The following is a 7,879-nucleotide window of genomic DNA, read 5'->3' as shown; positions in this document are numbered from 1 at the left end:
ATCCCACCCCTCTAGGTGGTCACAAAGCACCGAGGATACGGAGGGTAGGAGGGAGACATAAGAGGGAGGAGATATGGGGATATATGTATATGTATAGCTGATTCACTTTGTTATAAAGCAGAAACTAACACACCATTGTAAAGCAATTATACTTCAATAAAGATGTAAAAAAATAAAATAAAATAATAGTGCTTCTAGGGCAAAAAAATTAATTAATTAATTTGGTTTCCTTGAAAAAAACCCTCCTAACTCAAAAACTTTCTACTCCTGCCTTTCCAATCTGTATGCATTTCAATAATTTCTTAAGCTATTGCTTTGGCTAAGACCTCTAGTACAATGTTAAATAGGATTGTGAGTTTGGATATACTTGCACTAAACCTGATCTCAGAAAATAGCTTTCAGCCTCACCATTAAGACAAACATTAAGTATGCATTTTTGTAAATGCTCTCTATCATGTTGAGGGCATTTGCTCCTATTCCTAGTTTCTGAGGTTTTCATCATAAATGATGTTAAATTTTATCTAATATCATTTTCTACAACTATTAAGATGATCAAATTGTTTTTCAAATTGTTTTGTTAATATGGTGGCTCACAGCGATTTATTTTAAAATGTCGAGCAAACCTGTATCCCGACAATAAAGTGCATTTGGTTATAGTGTATTATTCTTTTTACATATCGCTGATTCGTTTTGCTAATATTCTTAAGGGATTTTTACTTCTATGTCCATGACAATAGTCATCCATAGTGTTTTTGTTTGTTTTTACTCATAATATCTTTGGGTTTGTTTTCACAACAATTCTGGCTTCATAAAATAAGTGGGAAATTGTTTCCTCCTTTTCTACTTTCTGGAAGGATTTATGAATAATTGGTATTACTCCTTCCTTTAACATTTGGTAAAATTCACAAGTTTTTTGGTCCTGGGGTTTTCTTTATTGGAAGGATTTTAAACTACTGATTGAATCTTATTATGAAATGTAGAGATGTTCTAGTTATCTATTTTGGGGTGTATCTTTCAAGGACTATTTCCATTTCATCTAAGTTATCAAATACATCTACATAAAATTGTAATTATTCATCATTTAATTACAGTAGAATCCAATCTATACTCTTAGTAACTTTTTTTATTCATGGCATTGGTCATTTGTGTGTTGAATAATAATAAAAATATGACAGCAGAAGTTGTTGCTGAAGCAGTGCATAGAGAAAAATTTATAGCTTCAGATGAAGAGGGGATGCAAATTTACTCTAATCTTTAAACTGAAGTAGGAAGAAAACTCAGAGAAGGTAGAAGGAAGAAAATAATGTGGATAGCCGCAGAAATATGAATCAAAGATAAAATCAACAGAGTCAAAACTTTGTGTTGTGAAGAGAGTGATAAAATTAAGCAATCCCCAGTAAAACTGATCAAGAAGAAAATTTATAAGTTTATTTGAAGAAGAGAAATTCACTATGAACCCTACAGACATTAAAGGGATAATAAGAGGTAGTTATGAAGAAATTTAAGCTAATTTTAAAGAATTGTGATCATATAAACTATTTTCTCTATCCGCAAGAACATTAAATTATACGTGTTGAAAGAAAGTTAACTAGAATTTCTCTAAATGATTGCGTAAATCATGCAACATGTTTCTAAACTGAAAAATACATGCGTAAAGAAATTAGAGAAAAATTTTAATTGAGTAAAATTAAAAACAACACATCAACTATGTAGCTAAAAATAGGACTTGAAGATGAATTTATAGAATTAAGGACTTATGTTAGAAAAATAAAATAGTTCCAAAAGAAATTTTTAAATTTAACAAATTTACTTTTTCAGTTACTTGTTTAATCTGATTAGAATCAAATTCACTATTTTCTTCTTTTTTGTATCTCTGAAATGCAGAGACTACTTTGCATGTTAACAGTTAATATCAACATTAATCATCTATCATATCTTCTGGATTATCTTCTCCCTATGAATATATATTCGTTAACTTCTCTCATCACCACTTTACAGTGTACATGAATGTTCAAAGGACTCTAATTTTCTGTACCAACTTTTTCCTCCATCATTTTCTAATTTTACTTACTTCTTTTTAACACATTTTTAATGATACTAAAGAGTACCTTGGAGAAGGAGATGGGTAGAAAAAGAAACATTTCCGTAGAGGTAATAGTAGTCAGCTACCTCCTCAGAACTCTTTAGCACTGACAAGAGTGCAATAGACTTGAACCTTGCATTCAGAAGGAAAACTGATGAGAATTCTATGGACATCTGTACCTTCTCTTCTTTTTTTGAACACTTTCTTAAGCTCTACATCAACTCTAACTAATTACTTATTCAGCGATTTCTCATTCATGCATTTATTCACCTAGTGACATAATGTTTTTGTATTTCTATAACCTATGTTTTGCTAGCTATAGGAAATGAAGGAATCTGTACATTCAGCAAAGGCATTGTTAAATGCCAGGAAAATAACAGCTTATATGATACTTTCCTCCATGCATACTTAGTTGTAAAGAAAAAATAAAGAAAATATTTTTACAACTACTATTATTAGTGTCCTCTCACCTATCCATGTGAAATACCTTGTAAGTAAAACACTTATTTTTCTCCTTTTACTCCAGTATTTTCTGTTACCTCTGTCTTTCTACTTTACAGACTAACCATTTTCCTTTTCATATAACTTCTTTTAGACTGTACTGGCTACTCTGTTTAAAAAACAGCTATTAGCATCTTCTAATTATTTAATGCAGGTAATTTGACAATAAAAATATCTCAATAAACAGTTTAGCTGAAGATTTTCAATACTATAGTGAGATATAGGAGCAGAAAAATTGGGCAAAAAAAGGTGAATTGATCTTGTTTTATGTACCTCCATAAACCATTTTCCATCAAGCATATCCTAGTTATTTAAAAAATAAAATAGCTTCTTATAGATACTGACATTTTATTTTATATATATATGTGTGTATATATATATATATATATACATATATATACATGATATTCAAGTGCTTCAGCTTTGTTTCTCCCTCATCTAGTAGACATTTTCATTTTTGTTAAATATTTTAGCTCAGTTAGGTATCCATTGATAGACAAATGCCATCCCAAGTGTTTCATTAAAAAAAATCAGATACAATTAAATATTTGTTAAATGATATAAAATTCGTTTGCAACTGAGAATGAGTTTTAAATTACTTGTATAGAAATTGAGATCGTTCATTATTACAAATAATTCCATCTGTCAGGGATTCTTAGAAACCACTTCACACCATGACTCTTGATGTCTATTCCTAACTGTGACATATCCTTTTATCTTAACTGGAAACCTCAGGAGGTAGACTGTGCTCATAACTGAAAACAAAATATCACACAATGTCATTTGGGAAGTCAAAGTTATGATTTGCACGTGTAAAACTGCTGTGGTTTGAATACTTCTCTACCTCTTACTAAATACATGACTTTGGACAAGTATCTTAATATCTTCAAGTCTCAGTTTTCGTATCAACAGAATGGGGATATCAATATTAGCCATGGAATAAGGTTACTACACAGACTAAATTAGATCATGTGTGCTAAATGCATAACATCGTGGTACAACTAAGTGTACATGGGGTCCTCATGCCAGCCTGGCAGTGAGTGATTCACTGTAAAAAACACCATCTTATCACCCCCTTGCTCAGATCACTTCAGGTACCAACTGCTATAGTTTAGATACTCCAAAAGTGGAAACTGAGATAAAGTAAACAGAGCAAATGTCTGTTAGGGATCGGCATCAGTGAAATGAAAGCAGAAAGCAGGATTAGGTAGACGGGACAGTTTAATAAAATCCTTAGTAAGTCTAGCAGAGACCTCCAGAGCCTATCAAAGTTGTCCTGTGTCAGATAGAAATGACCTGTCCATTACACCCTACCTTTCTCCCCACCCCTCATCTTCAAATGCAGCCTGCACTATGAAAAGGATGACCTCAGGCAAGTTGGCTCTCTGTTGGCCTACCCTGAAGGGGCTGGCTGCTGCAGCAAATACTTCCTTGAAGGAGGTCCTAGGTAGCACATCTCTATGAATACCACATTCAAATCTACTGTCTTAAAAAAAAAAAATATATATATATATACACACACACACATATATATAAATGTATTTATATTTATTTATTTTAAAAGTACTAAAAATCCTAACAGTAAATTTGTCTCCTGCTGCACCTTTCCCAACCATGATAAATTGAGTAACAAAAATAATCTGATGATTTATGAATAAATGAATACTAACATCTAAAATTTTAAATAAGAATTTTATTTTCCCTCTGACTATTGCTCATATTTCTACATGTTTAGTGTCCTCTCCTTGTTTTTCACACCTTATTTTTCTTCAGACCTCTTTCTGTTCTTTATTTTATTCACTCCATTTTACTTTCTTATGTTTCTCTCATCTACTGAGACCTCTCCATTGGCATTATAAATACTCCTTGGCAAAAGGTGACTTACTTTTCATTTCTATGCTCTACTATTTTCTTTCCTGAAAAATTCAATGAGCAAATGTACTCGTACATGAATATTCTGTCACAAGAGAAACGTAGAAAGAAGGTGATATCTTCATTTTTCAATGACCTTTCCTCCCATTATCCTGGCTCTGGGGATCCCTAATGCTTCATGTTTTCTTTCCTAAAGATCAGTAGCTACTTTTGTACAGGAATATTCATCTGGAAACCACTTGATCCTCAGTGAATTTTTCACTACAGAATTAAATTAAGGCAGTTGTCATAAGTCACTGCTGAAAATAGGAAGCTTATAAAAGGGAGATCTAAATAACTGAAGGTAAAGAAACAAATCAGCTTTATTCCCCCCTAATTTTACTTGTTTTCCCATTACAACAATACATAAATTTGAAATCTTTCTGCTGGAACCAATTCTAATTAAGCATCTTTTTGTCATTAATTTCCATTTTGGCTCTCTTTAAACTCTGTTTTTTTAAAGCCACGTAAGTCTATATCAGAAAACTAAGACTAAGAATTGAGGCAATTAGCTAAAAATCTTGGTAAAAGTAAACTTTAATTATGTTTAATAAAGTACCTTTTATGCCAAATCATTTTTATGGTTGACTCTATTCTACCTTTGAAAATATTTCTGTAAATCTGATCTAAATAACATTTCAATTGTTATTTGACCCATCCAGTAATTGTAATTTTTCCACAGACCTTATGATTATACTAAAGTATCTGCTTATGATACTCAACAAAGGAAAGATTACATTAGCTTCACATGATAAATCTTGTCTTTGCATTATATGTCTTAATGCAAATATCTCTAACTTATCAATGGAATGTAAGCAATAATTTAATTGTCAATAAATTTATATACCTAATATGAGTCATATTAATTACTCTGGAGACGTGTCTTGCTTCCCGTCTATTAATTCATAGCCTTTCATGCTGTCTTTTCAAGCTCCCTCTGGCTTCAGAGCCTTTAAACATCTTATTTCCACTACCTAGAAATACTGCCCAGGCTCTGTAGGGAATAATAGATCTAAATCTCCTCAGTTCTTAGTTGAACTGTAACTTTATCAAAAAAAAAACATCCTTGACCTTACAAACTAGGATAAGTTTATGCTCGCAGAGCTTCATTTTCTTTTCCTTTGTAGCATCCATCAAAAGTACAACAAGCACATGTTAGTGTAATTAATTAATAACTGTCTTACATTACGCAAAGTTCCATATCATTGTAAAAATCATATGAAGTAAACGACTGTTCAAAAAACAAAGAAAACCTCATAAATAGCAAACATAGAAATTCATATTTTAAAATTGACACTCATTTAGCTTTATTTGGTACTCTCAAGAAATCTATTTGTGATTTCTCTCACTGTGAAACTCAGAATTATAGTCAAATAATTCTTAAGCTTTCAATCTCAAAGAGATATGAAATCAGCAGGCATACAGATTTTAATTAAAAAACCACTTTCATTTCTATGCTTAAAGAAAAGTTAGTTTATCACATTATGCAACTTACTATATGCCCATCAACACCATGGATTAATGTATTTCCAAAGTATTTCCTTAGTTTATAAACATATTTTTCTTCATAAGTACTTTTAAAATGCTAGATTTATTTATTTTTTATTATTTAAAAACTCCAAAAGGACAAACAAGTAGAATAAATCATACATCTATGTTCAAAGGAAGGGGGTTTGATAGATTCAGAGTGTAATTATCACTAGGGATGTTATATGAAGCATTCTTAAAACTTAGTTGCTCACTGAACCCTTCTAATGTGGAAAATCTGCAAGTTCTTCTACTCTAAACTCATTTGTTCTTTCAATAAATATTACTTTAACACATACTATACTATGCTCACTTTTTTTAGCTGTATGTGTTTGTGTATATGTGTGTGTGTGTTTGTGGGAATACACATGCATACACAACAGAAAGTCATGGTCTAGGTGAGAAATAGAGAAGTAATTCTGCTATTTTGATATAACATTAAGAATTTTTACTATAGTATTTCATCATGTATTAGTTTTGCCTCAGTACAGGGGAGTATTTGCAAAATCTTCATAGAGTAGGTGTCATATGAGTTGAGTCTTAATGGATGTGGAAAAGTTATCCTGTTACACTTGTACCTTGAGCATAGCAGTTATGCTGAAAAATGATGAAAACAAGATTAGTGAGAGATACTGGGATAAGACCATGAATTGCATATTCATAGTAAGTACTTTAAACATTATTTTCTGGAAAATGGGGACCACTGAAGAATTTTTAAGCAAGAAAGTAACAGGACAGTATTTTCAGCAATGTGGAGAATGGTTGATGGGAGGGCTATACCACAGATGACAATAGGAAGATTATTGCTTTCGAACAAGAGATTATGAGGATGTGAATGAATGCACTGGCATTAGACATGCAGAGACTCAAATGGACATGAAAGATATCTGGTAAGTGTAATAGGGTACAATGACCAATTAGTTGTAGTGGATAAAGTAAAGGGAGAAACTCAGTTCCAGACTTGGGTGTCTGAGGTAATGAGGTCATTAACTGAGTTAGAAAATGAAGGATGAATATTGTGTTGAGATCAATTATGAATTCAAACTTAGCAGCCATGAGATTGATTTGATTCTTGATCATCTATCTGTATGGCGATTCAAAATGGTATAAAGTTAGTTTTAGATATATAGATGTTATTTTAAATGTTGGGTTTTCATATATATATATATATATATTATAGAGGGAAAATTAAATCCTAGGTTACCAGTGAAATATTCAGGATTAATAATAGCTAAGAAGAATAAAAGCACAGGTTGGGAAGCAGAGGAACAGCATTTTTTTTTTTTTTTTTTTCTGTACGCGGGCCTCTCACTGCTGTGGCCTCTCCCGTTGCGGAGCACAGGGTCCGGATGCGCAGGCTCAGCGGCCATGGCTCACGGGTCCAGCCGCTCTGCGGCATATGGGATCTTCCAGGACCGGGGCACCAACCCGTGTCCCCTGCATCGGCAGGCAGACTCTCAACCACTGCGCTGCCAGGGAAGCCCAGGAATAGCATTTTATGGGCAAGAGAAGGAAAACACAGTAAATAGTGTGGCCAGAAGACAACATGGTCTCAGTATGGCATGGTACAAAGAGAACAGGCTCTTTGTTGGTTTGGAGATCTCCTCTGAAGTTAGTTGTACACCCCCTGGCTTCTCCAGAATACAATTAGATAGAATTGCTTATAAAGTTTTATCTGGCCAGTCTTTGTTTACTCCTTTAATCAGTAGTAATAAAGGAGCTTACTAACAAGGTTTACACAGACTGTGCACCTTTCTTTGGAGTTAGGCAAGTACTTCTAAAACCAATATTTTACTTTCTTTCAGAAGTCTCAGAGGCCCCTGATCTTACTCAGGATGGTCCTTGTATTATAAAAGT

This window comes from Phocoena sinus, chromosome 3 (assembly GCF_008692025.1).
Source record: "Phocoena sinus isolate mPhoSin1 chromosome 3, mPhoSin1.pri, whole genome shotgun sequence".
Taxonomy (NCBI): domain Eukaryota; kingdom Metazoa; phylum Chordata; class Mammalia; order Artiodactyla; family Phocoenidae; genus Phocoena; species Phocoena sinus.
The sequence above is the reverse complement of the archived record's forward strand: the minus strand, read 5'-3'. Positions refer to the sequence as shown.